At 35.3% G+C, this 12057-nt stretch overlaps 1 protein-coding gene across 7 annotated transcripts in view; it reads left to right on the top strand.

Moving 5' to 3' along the window:
* Window positions 1-12057, top strand: part of CLOCK (clock circadian regulator) — a 65388-nt gene that overhangs the window by 2286 nt on the left and 51045 nt on the right. For 3 of the 7 annotated variants that reach the window (XM_079306134.1, XM_079306135.1, XM_079306132.1), the window contains exon 2: window positions 7744-7842. The exons of 1 other annotated variant lie outside the window; for it this stretch is intronic. The gene's annotated coding sequence lies outside the window, so the exon portion shown is untranslated. Of the gene's footprint in view, window positions 1-7743; window positions 7843-9792; window positions 9880-12057 lie in introns of all 7 variants that reach the window. 3 more of the 7 variants (XM_079306137.1, XM_079306136.1, XM_079306131.1) reach the window with 2 other exon arrangements.

Below are 12057 nucleotides of genomic sequence, written 5' to 3'. Positions count from 1 at the left end.
TGTACTAAGCAATTTAAAAACTGAGTGGTAATTACCCTAAATTTAATTTGTAGTGTTGGTTAATTAGCTTCTTAGTATAGAATTTCACTGAAGTCATGAATTTTCATGGGTTGGATTGGTCTTGCAAAAGAAATTGCTGCTTTTAAGAGCTTTGAGCTTTTGCTTTTTTTTCCCCACCTGCATTTTAAATTTCCTACAAAAAGTTGTCAGTGCCTCAGCTTAGCTTTGTAGATGAAGACTATGGATAGCTCTCATATTAGGATAAAAAATTAGTATCCTGATACAGTTTTTAATATAAAATACAGTTTAGAAGAAGTGGAATTCCATCTGAAAGGTGCCTTTTCATCACATTGCAATGAGTTCATTTTTCTTGAGGGAAAGACTTTGGTAGATCTCTGAAGTAAAGAAAAGTTCATTTTAGTGTTTCAGCCTTTTAAAAGCACTAGCTTCCCTATGAACACTGCAAACTGTGAAGGTCAAAAGAGAAGCAAATGTAGAACAGTTTCTGAGAATTTGGTGATATTAGTAGGTAAATTCAGTAGTGATTGTTCCTGCCATTCTTACTGTTTATTTAGTTTGCAAAGTATTTTTGACCTTTCAGTGTTAATGAACTGGTTCACCACTGAAGGAGTGGCATAAGAGTCACCTGGCTGTTGGGAGAACAGTAGGTGTTTTACAGGAGAAAAAAAGTGTGAGACTACAGATAGTGGCTAAACCATTCAAATGTTTCTCTCATCTTAAGCTAATACCGAATTATTGTTATTTTGGATTTTGTGGTCCTTTAGAATAAAAAGATGTGTTAGAAGCACACCTTCACTTCATGACCAGATTCTGAAATGAAAGGTCTCAGTGTCTCTTTGTAACTGGTGCAAGCAAATTTAGCTATGCCCATTAGGAAGGATAATGGATATGCACCACCACAATGGATAATGGATGTGGGTGGTGCACCTCGGGAAAGGAACTTACTAGTATAGTTGGTTATTTTGTTAACTCAATGGGAATCTGTAATAATTTGACACTCTGACAGACATTATGCTGTTCGTTTGTTGTAGGACTTATTAAAGATGTGAAATGCAAAATCACGGAAAAGAGACTCAGGGTTAATGCAGCTGCCCTGAAGGATTGCATTCTCTATCCCCACTGTTGCCACAAAATTCCTTTGTCATGTAAAAGCCACTTTAATTTTGGCACACCTCAGCCCTGAGTGTTTAAATTTATAGTCTTAGTGTTTTCTTACCATACCTTTTGTGTATGTTATGAATTCTTTATTGTAGCCACTTTTAGAATATATAATCATATACATAAAACATTTTGGCCCTCTGTAGTTGTCATATAGTTAATATTATGTGGAAATAACAAGGCTTTACAGATTCTTTCAACAGTTTAGAGCTGCACACTTTGGTCTCTTTCCAACTGTTACATTTTGTCATTAAAATCAGTGAGTAATTTACCTTACCCTGTACTGATGTTCTGAGTATATTATGAAAATATCATTAATAGAATTAATATTTTATTAAATATAGATCCTTAAAAATTAGATATATATATGAGATTTAAGACCAATAACGACTTATTTAGGGTATGATGCTTTTGAAGCTTAGTGGACAATATAGGCATTTCTCATATTCATGATAAAAAAGTAGCCAAATTAGGCATAAATGTGGCTACTTCAATGCTTTGTTCTTAAAACTGTGTGTTTGATAATCTCAGAGTATGTAAGAAGGCTTCAGTTTTGAAGCTAATGTCATTTTACCACTAATGACAGCCTGGTACCACAAGATAAATGGTATTAGACTATTATCCTTTTGTTAAAACAGAAGAAAACACTTACTGGAGTAAGACATCCAATTAAAGTGGATTTTTAAAATAAATATGTGACATAATTATTCTACAGAGGTCCTTCTAGAATTCCTCTAAAAAGGATATTTGTAGGTACCCCTGAGATAGTTTTTGATGTACGTTATTTTGGTATGTGGCCAGATCCATAAAATAATATGGAGAAGTCAAAATTGATTTAGATGGATTTCGTGTGTCCAGCCCCAAATAAAATTTTTATATCCTTGTTAGAGGTTTCTAGGTTTTCACTAGTAAAGTTTTTCAAAGTTGAACACTGAAGTTCTGTTCTCATTCATATCTTCCAGAATCTTATCACAACCGAGCATCTTGGCATCTAAATCTGTTTACTATTCATAAATTAGGCAATCTGTAAATTAGGCCTTCACTTGTTCAAAGGCATGTTCAAACCACACCTTAGGCACACCTATGGAATTGGACTTGGACCAAAACCCTGTGGTTACTCTCCCTTTTGTTCAGAAGCACAAAGGAGTGAGGAGGAAGAGGTTTTGTTCATGTCTCCTTTAAAGAAAGAAATGCCTAAAATAAACAACAGACCACCAAAACTCCAAAGCCTAGAACCTCACTTTTCCTTGCAGACAAGATGATTAAAGTCTGATTGGGCTAAAGAGATATACTAGGCCAGTTGTTTTCTTGGAGCAAAAGGACATTATATGTATATATATGTGCCTATATTCTGGCCTGTGTTCTGTTTAAAATATTGAATGCCATAATGAACTGGAACCCATGACTTACGTCTCTTGTTTGCTGCTCTTCTCCTTAGTGAGGCATGTATACTTCTGGTGCTGCTCTGTCCAGTAAAGCTTTACTTTTTAGTTTTGATTCTGTATTCTGAAAATTGCCACTGAAATGAAAAGTTGTGAGTTGATGCATCTTCCCGGTGTGATCCAGAACCTTCTGAGAGATTATGGTTTGAGCCCTGTTTGGCAGACTAGAGATTAGCTTTCCAGGTTCTGTGTTGCAGGTTACTGTGCTGTAACCCTTTGCTGCTGGACAAAATGAGAGCACATCTTTTTCCCCCTGCTGGCATGTTAAAAGTATATATTGCTCCTGCTTTGATGGGAAGAGTTTAGCTATGTGTATGGTAAGGACAGTGACCAGGATTATGAGTACTTGCCTTATCTATGTCCTTGGCTTCAGAAACAGTTGAAGGCAAAATACTGTATTCACTGGTTACTTCCATAGTTTGCATCATTATTAACTTTTGAAAAAGTCCTGCTGAATGATGAAACTCTCCCTGGCTTTGGTACTTAAGAATTGTAGATACTTTTGTATAGAATCCCCTTTTTGTGTCCTGTTTTAGTGAAGATTTTGCTGCCTTGGGGTTCTGCTGCCTATTACAGCCAGAGCAGGCTGCAGAACTCATTAACCACATTGCATAGTAAAGGTCTTGCTGTGGGACACTTAGAAAAGGAGGAATACCTGGGAATGGGCTGATCAGCCAGCATGATGTCACAATTTTAAGTGCTTTATAGTGGGGAGTAGCATTGCTAGCAACTTCATCTGCAAGAGTTTTTAGCTTGCAGCACCACAAGTTTGAGAGTGTATCTCCATTGCTTGCAGAAGAGTGATCCCAGATCCCATAAGCATGTCATTCATTACCTGCTGAACTGGTAGATCTCCAGAAAGTTTCAGCACTTTCTTCATTGGGGCAAGTATTTGTGAACATAGAGGAGGCAGGCTGGCCTGTAAGAAGTGGCTCTTGTGGGAGATTAATGTGGGAGTTTCCTAATGTACATTAGAAACACTGAGTAAAATATATTTTCACATCTTAAATTATGATCTTAATGAGAGTAGGAGATACTAAGCTGCCTAATAAAAAAGATATTTCAAAACACCTTAATGCAGGTAATTTAATATTTCAAATTCTGAGAATCTTGCTGCTGTTATACATAAAACATTAGTCACCATTTTTATGTTTAAGTTTTCAGTGAAGTAGTTAATAATAGTTTCTGGCATTTAACAGCATTTGAAGTGTTTGGTGGCTATTTCATTACATCTTAAATGCAATGTCAGTGACTGCCTCTTGAGTTTTGGCTATTACTGACATGAATCCTGGCAGAGCAATGTTCCAAGAGTTTAGAGGTTGCTTTTGAGAAGATGGTTGTGAATACAGAGAAGGTAGTCTCCTGCTGGTGTGCTAAAGTAGAATATATTGTAATTTTTTTCAGATTACTCTTGCTAGAGAAATGTTAGATGCTTGTGGATTTTCACCTGTCATCCTAAAGCCTCAAGATACATTAGGAGAAAAAACCCTGTCTGGTTTCATGTGGTAACTTTCCCAGATCTTAGTTCCCCAAAGCTTAATTTGAAACCTTCATGTGAAGTTGTAGAAAGATAAAAAATATTTGCCGAAATCTGCTTATTTCCTTGACTCAGTAAACAACTAGGAAATGTTCCTCGATTAAAAGCTGTAGGGAGTTGCCTTTTTTATTAGACTGATTTCCTAAGAAAATGTGATTTATGCTTTTTCCTTGTTTTCTCTCATTCTTTCCTTATGTATTCACCAGTAGGTTTTGAATTGTTGATCAGTTGTAGCTGTGTTTGTAGGAGGGATGGAAATCACAGACTGTAATGTTACCACAGGTTTTGGAAAAATTGGCAAGCTGCATAGAGAGAAATGTGTCACTGCCCTCTCTTGAGAGAGAGATAATGCAGTGGGATTTTGGTACTGACCTGTTTTTTTCAGCATGCACTGGGTCTGTGTTGGATTGGAGAGCAGGAGTTGTATGTGTCATCAGGACTTAAGGAGACAGGAAGTATATTGGGCTGCTTTGGAAAGGGTGGGGACCAACGATATCAGTGTGACATTATAGCAAAATAGTAATAAAACCAATGTTTTTCTGTAAATGTAAGAACAAAAGACAGTAATTCCCAAATCACATCTCCAGTAAGCCCACTCCTCAGTCTTGTAACATGGAGTTACTTGTTGAAAAGCAGAAGCTGAATTTATGTCTAGAATTGCATTTCTTGCCCTTTTTTCTGTCTGGCCTGTATTTGCATTACCTGTTTATCATAATCAACCTCAGACTGCAATCTACCTCATTATGTTCAACTGGAAGATTTTTATCAAGTCTCAGTAGAGAAATGTAGGGTATCCTGCTGGTTGGTTTAGAAAAACTGAAAAACTTGGTGAAAGTGAATAAAACTTTATTAGCTTGTGCTGCTTTTGTTTCTAGAGAATTCTCTGCTGTATAATATGAAATATGCTTATCAAACCTTCAGTAACCACCATAATCTTTATAAGTTTTAATTTATTCAATTATTAAAATATTTCAGTTTTAAAATATCATAGCAGACTGCAAAATAGGTGTTTCTGACTTGTGCTTACTTTATAGTAGTTTTCATAATAACAACAAATACTCTAAAGAAAACAGTGTTTTCCTCTACTGTGAGTAGAAAAGAAAGTAGCAGCATGAATCACAGCTTCCAAGAACTGTCAGAATAGGAATGCAGATTCTCTCTCACACACACAGATTTTTCTCATACATACACACGCTTTTCTGTCAGTTTTAATGTAGTAATGTGATTTAATTAAGTTTTCTTACCATCCACAGCAGCAACATCCATTATGTGTAATCAAGCTACTGCTAGCAACTGTGTGTTTGAGAACTACAGTTCAGAGCTAGTATGGTAGTTCCACTGATAGTTTTCTTAACATCTCAGCAATTTTACATGTAATATTTTTTTCTGGAAGTGTTTTTGTTGTTGAAATGTCCTACTTTATTTTTTAATATAGTCTTTTTTTCCAGCTCAGAAGCTGTAGCTAAACATTCTGTGCTACCCTAGAGCTTTTCATGATGTTTCATAGATAATAAGATAGAATTTCAGCCTTGAGAAGCTTGTGATCTGAATTTCACTGACATAGAAAACGATGACAGTGACCTCAGAAAGGGGGACAAGGATTCAAATTAATAAGCATGTAATAGTGAGTGAATTAAACAAGTTCTCATTTCTAAGAACATAAGATAGATCAGCAACAAGTAATATGAGGATATAGAAGCAAAAGTCAAAAAAAAAAGAAAAGAAGCAAAATATTTTACAGGACCTGGAAAGCATAATGAAATCAGAAAAGTAGTGTGAATCAAGAGGAAGAATAGAATGTTTTATGAAATAGAGCAGGAAAATGATCTATAGGAACTTAAAAATTATGTTGATGGGTTTAGCTCTTCTGAAGGAAAAAAAAAGAGACCGGAAAAGGATTTGATAATATGCTGTTTTGGTCAGTATGGTTAGGACACAAATTCTAGTACTAATATACATGTTTTTTTAATTCTTTAAGAAATTTTGCTGTTGCTTGAACTTGCTTTTAAAGTGAGTGGCAAAGCAACAGGCAGTGGTGCCTGAAAATTTCATCTCAGGCATCCCTATTGCTCTGTCACTACCTTCTGTTAGACACAATTTTTCTACAAGCTGGAGGACTTCATATAAATTTCAGTACAATTGAGAGTGGGACTGTAGAAGTTTTTAACATCAATGGTGGTTGACATACTACCAATTTATCTAAGTCAAAAGGATCACAAACTTTTTCCCTAAAATAACTGAAATTGCTTTTTCAAAATATTTTAGTTAAATTTGTACTGCCTTTATAGAGACAATTAGATTTATGGTTGATTTAGATTGAGTTACATTAAACTTTATGTTGCCAACAGAAGTGAAAAATAATCTTTCATAAACCGGCATATATTTTTAAGAAAATGCACCTAAACTTCCTATCTTGTAGAATATAGTTTACCATTTCTTATCTACATACTGATATTTGATTCAATTTATTGATTTCTAACACTAGAATATTTCATTTAACCACTTAGGAAAATAGATATGTAGGTGATAATGGTCTGCATTTCTTACCCCATTATCCTTGGCAGTAGATCTTCCTTAAACATTGGCTTTCTTCTTCCCCAGGCTGACAGCTGCTGCTTTCTATGTTATATGTACTGAGGGACAAGGTGGTAAAGAACGGGGGTTTAGAAGTTACTTTGTTTTGGTTATTTTATGTCAAAGGAAATCCGCCTGTCCTTGTATGCAATGGAAGGGAATAGATTTATGTATGCCTTAAAGGATATGCTTTGCCACATGGGAGTGCTGAATAGAAAACATCAGCAGTGGGTAACTAGAAGTAGATTTTTCCAGCAGTGTTATCATAAGTTAGATGATATTACCAAGTTGGTGCATGTGTATTTAAAACACAGCATGGTGTGTAGGAATGCAGTATTTATGATCTGTAGCAGGTAGAGAGCTATTTCTTCATTGAATTAGTAGAGTATTTGTGTATAGATATCTCTGTTGTATAGTTAGCTTTTGCTCAGCACATCTTACTGAAATTGTTTTTTTATTAGTGAAGGGAGTTTGATTAGAGAGGGGAATCTTGTGCTGTTGCATACCATGTTCTCTGAGAGTTTCAGGTTGTATTCTGAGGTAGTTCATGTGTCCTGTTTGAACCATAGTGTACACAGTTAAGATTTTATTGATGCATTTCCTTTTGTGTACTATATATATTGAGTGTATTACTGATGTCCTGCAAGGTCATAATACCATCAAAACCAATTGTAATGCAATAACTGTAATATTAATGCTTTGTTGACATCATTGCATCTGTAAATTTCATGTTACCGTGGGGCTGTTGCATTTGTCTCTCAGGTTTGGATTTTAGACAGTGCCAGAGCTATGTAAAAGGTGGTGTGCAATGCTGAAGTTCTTCTTCACGAGTATTTGCATTATTTTATTGAATAGAAAAACTGGAAAGTGAAATTGTGTCCAATTTAAGGATGCATATAAAATGATTGAAATGGCAGGAGAAAAACCAGAAATAATTAAGGGCTCATCCCCAAAAGTTTTTTCAAACAGATTATTTTTCATTAAGCTATGGGTTTTTTTGTTGTTTTCCAGAAGACTGTGCCAAAGACTTTTACTCAGATGACATCACGTTTGGACTACTAATGCTACCCACCCACTCTACAAGGCACAATGTATTTCTAGATAATATAAGTAAGTATGTAGATTTTATTGCTATAAGAACAGTAATGCTTTAAACAGAACCATCTCTTTTTCAACCTCAGGCAAGGTAGGCATTCCACTTCAATTTGAGATTCAAATTAATGGTGTGTGTGGGCTAGAATAAACTTCAAATAGGCTTTTTATAAGCATTTATCCTGTACACTGGAGCATGGAGTGAAACAACTGAACTGTACCTGAGCTGCCTTGGAAGCTAGAAGGAAGACAAAGCCCAGACCTCATGAAGGCACTGTCCCCAGCAATGCAGCGTGCTAATGTGGCCCTGTGGTTTCTGGAGACTAAACTAATATCTCACCCAGAGAATGTGTTGCAGTGAATGAGTGTACTGCCATGCTTAGTGCTATTCAGAGTGGTTTTTTGTTTATTTGGGTTTTTTTTTGTGTGATGTGTTACCTTATCTATGAAAGGGTTGCTTCTCCCTGCTTCCTCGATTGGATACTGTGTACTGTCCAGCTGAGGATGCACCAGGAGGTGCAGATTTTCATCTTTGCAAGATTCGTCTGTGTTGTATCTTGCAGTAGGTTTGCTGATGGTTTTGCACATCACTCAGAAGCACAAAACAGCAGGGTAGCTTGTTTATGGTTCATCTTTTGAGCAACAAAGGGATTTTGATTCAATGTCTCATGAGGATCATGTCCATGGCCCTCTATAGACTTCATGTATGTGTTTTTATGTTTTATCTTTCAAAGTAGATGTTGTTGTTCAGATGTTCTCTTTTTTTTTTTTTTTTTTTTTGACTGGGTCAAAACATACACAAAAAACACCAAGAAATTGATCTATTTATGTAGAACAGACATTGTGCCAATCTTGCTGAAATGGGATTATTTGTCTTGCTGGCAGAAAGCCTTCCTGTATTCCTAGTGGCCTATAATGTATTGGAGATGCTTAGTCATGCATGAAGTTTGGTCATGAATGGAATTACAGGTAGCAGTGCTTGTAGTTAATGATGCTTGACACTTTCTATTCCAGAACCCTGTTTTTGATTGCTTATAATTTACTAAGACGTCAATCTCTGTTATATGTCTCTTTCACCTAAAATTTGACCACACATCACCCTGTGTCTGAGAATGAGTTGAGAGGGAGGAACATACTGTTTTCTTTGTGCAGAATGCAATGAAAATTTTGCCACTGGAAAAATAAAGCACCTGCATATGCTGGAGCAAGCACTCAAGGTTTTAGGAGAAACAAATTTCAGTATTTTTTCTGCTATCCCACTTACATTAGGCAGCATGATAGATTTCTGAAAATATGTTTTGTACCATTTCAATGAATTTCCTAAATCCATTTCATTTGTCCAAATCAGATGAGGTAGATATATTCCAAATCCTTTTAGTCATAAGCAGACAGAGCTACTGAGCATGTTCTAGCTGGACTGTGAGAAGTAAACAGGTCTAATCTCCTCAACTCCATTGTAGTGTCAGGTTCAAACACTGAGTAAGAAGATTTTCTTCTGTACTCTTTGTGCTTTTCCTTAGCTTTATCACCTGTCTAGTGTTGATTTGGTCCTTCAAATTCTACTTCAGCAGTATATATCCATAACTGTTGTCCCTTTTTTCATTCAATTTTTCTCTATTCTTTACTTTTTTCATTATTGTTGCTCTAATGTTCACAAGAGATCATAATAAAATTCATCTTTTTGGACAGTGCAGTCTATGTGTGGTTAAAAGTTATGAAATATTTCTTTTTCAGCCTCCCGTAAACCTCTGTGTATTGTGCATCTTTGATGTTGCTTTTCAAGTAACATCTTTAGAACATGAAGACGGTATTTTTTCTGAAATGGAAAGGCAATATACTTAAAATTTTCAAATTTTGTACATGCGAAAATTTGTATAGTGTTGTATTTCTAAAAAGACAATTTTTCCTTAGGAATTGCTCCAAAGAGATCTGGTTTTTTTTGGGTTTTTTTTTTTCATCTAAATTTAGCAAATGTAGAGAGAAGCCCATTCTTTCGTTTGCAGAATCTTTTGGAAGTTTATTTAGATGTTGTATACTGAACTTCTGTGAAACTAGGTGAGTCTGAATAGTTTGATTATTCTAAGCAACTTATGAATTAATTGTATGTAAAAAAAAAAAGGATTAAAAAATCCTATTTGTAATTTACAGTTCTAGGAGTAACTCTGGCATGTAACCTAAAATCCGGAGGATTAAATTGTTATATAAATTACATACCCCAGAAAAAAAAGATCAGAGATTAAGCAATATATTCTTGGGTTTACATCTAAGGTAAAAAGCTATGTATATACCAAATATCTAGTGTTTCTTTAATGAAGTTCTTGCATTCCATAAATTGCCTGATTAGCTTCCCTTAGTATTTCTTTGTTCCTGTGGCTGTTCTCTGAGATGTTTAGAACCAAGCTAATTTCAGTCTTACAGCAGACTAATACGTCCTGTGTCATTAATCTGATTTTTCTCAATTCCCACAGTTGGTTAGGGATTTAGAGATCGATTTGAGTTATTGCAGTAAACCCATCTTTGATCATCTTTACTCCTTTTAAATTTTGATTTAGAGCAAGTTAAATCATAGTAGTAGTGCTTATTGACCTGTTTCAGACTATACTATCTGAATTTCCAGGGGAAAAACAATACTGACACCTCAGAAATGCAAGAATATTTTCCCTTGCTATATTTACTAGCACAGGTAATAGAAGGAAATAAATAAATAAATGAGAGAAAGACTGAAAGAAATAAGCTAGAAACAAGAAGTAAAATACTTGAAGTGAGAAAACAGGTCATAAAAGATGAAGTAAATAAGCAAAGAAAAGAGAAAGGAAGCCTAGGAATAGGGATATCTAGATTTGTCTTCTGCTGAATTCTGGCACAGAGGAAATTTTATTTTTTTGTGGAAGCCAGTAGATGGTCTTTTTTCATGATTTTGTTTTTCAATTGTGAGACATAATGAAAAATGCTTACAGGATTTTTATGAAGTGTTTCAGTGTCATCAAGTATTCTGTTTGTGACATGACATCTCTGTTGACTAGTCTGATTTGAAAAGGCAGTGTATAACTCTGATGTATGCATTACAGTTGTGATTTAGATGATTAAAACTGCTTTGGAAAAAATCTCACTGTTGTCTCCCCTTACCACTTGCTTGGCTCAGTGTGTTTGAGCTACTTTCCTTTATCAGAAAACTAGTCTGTGAGTTCTGCTGCAGGTGTAGGGTGCTCTTCTGTCTCTACTGGGGACATGGAGTTCTGCATCAATCATGAAATTCCTGGAAAAATTTGAATGGTCCATGTGATAGTGATGTTTGCTTCTGGATACCAGATGAAATGTAATCCAAAATAAACCCTCTTGAACAGCTAGCATAGGAGTGTCAGCACCAGCTGCTGTGGTCTACTGATCTATTTCTGTGGTGTCAGATTGCTTTCTAATGGGGACAGAGTCATAGTTGTTCGCTTTGGTTATAGGTCAGTAGATGAGGGCAGTGAACCTCTAAGATACGTATCTATGCTATGTCCAATTATAAGTTTGGGTGTTGATTTTGAAAAATATTGAAGTGCCAGGAGCACTTTTTTCCAATTTTGGTAATATAAACCATCAATGAAGCACATAAATACTGTAAATGACAGTGGTTCAAACAACTAAATCATAACTGCCTTTATTCTGATGGATTAGTTTGGGGTTTTTACATGCTTATATTTTTAAATTGTTAAAGAGAGGATTTCTTTCTAATTTCTTTCATTTTTTAGTTTTAGCATAGAATCCAAAAATACACATGCTTCCTGCCCCAAATGTTTTGCTTGAGCTGCTTATCTGCTTGATAAAACCCCAAGGCCAGTGTTTTATGGCAGTCATTCATTAAGAGCAAGGCAAAAAATGAAAAAGAGATGGTCTTTGCAGGTTTTTGCAGTTATTACCCTTTTTCTTGTCTTAGCTGTCATGAATCATAACAGACTTTTTTTTTTTTTTTTTTTTTTTTTTTGTCTGGAATGAATTCCTCAGTTGTTAAGGTGTTGAAAATCTAAGTAATATTTAGGTGCTGGTGTTAAATCATTTTATCTTGAAATAGCAGTTGAAAGAGGACTCTCCATCTGCCCTGTTTAAAGTTCCAAGTTTCCCAAGAATTTTGCATGCTTAACTGCAGTATAATATCCCACATATCTAAGCCAGTAATTAGGACTAAATTCAGCTGTGTTTCTTTTTTATTAGATCTTTGCAGAAACTTGACCTTGGCTTTCAGCATATTTT

Source organism: Erithacus rubecula, assembly GCF_903797595.1.
Source record: "Erithacus rubecula genome assembly, chromosome: 5".
Lineage (NCBI taxonomy): Eukaryota > Metazoa > Chordata > Aves > Passeriformes > Muscicapidae > Erithacus > Erithacus rubecula.
The sequence above is the reverse complement of the archived record's forward strand: the minus strand, read 5'-3'. Positions and strand labels throughout refer to the sequence as shown.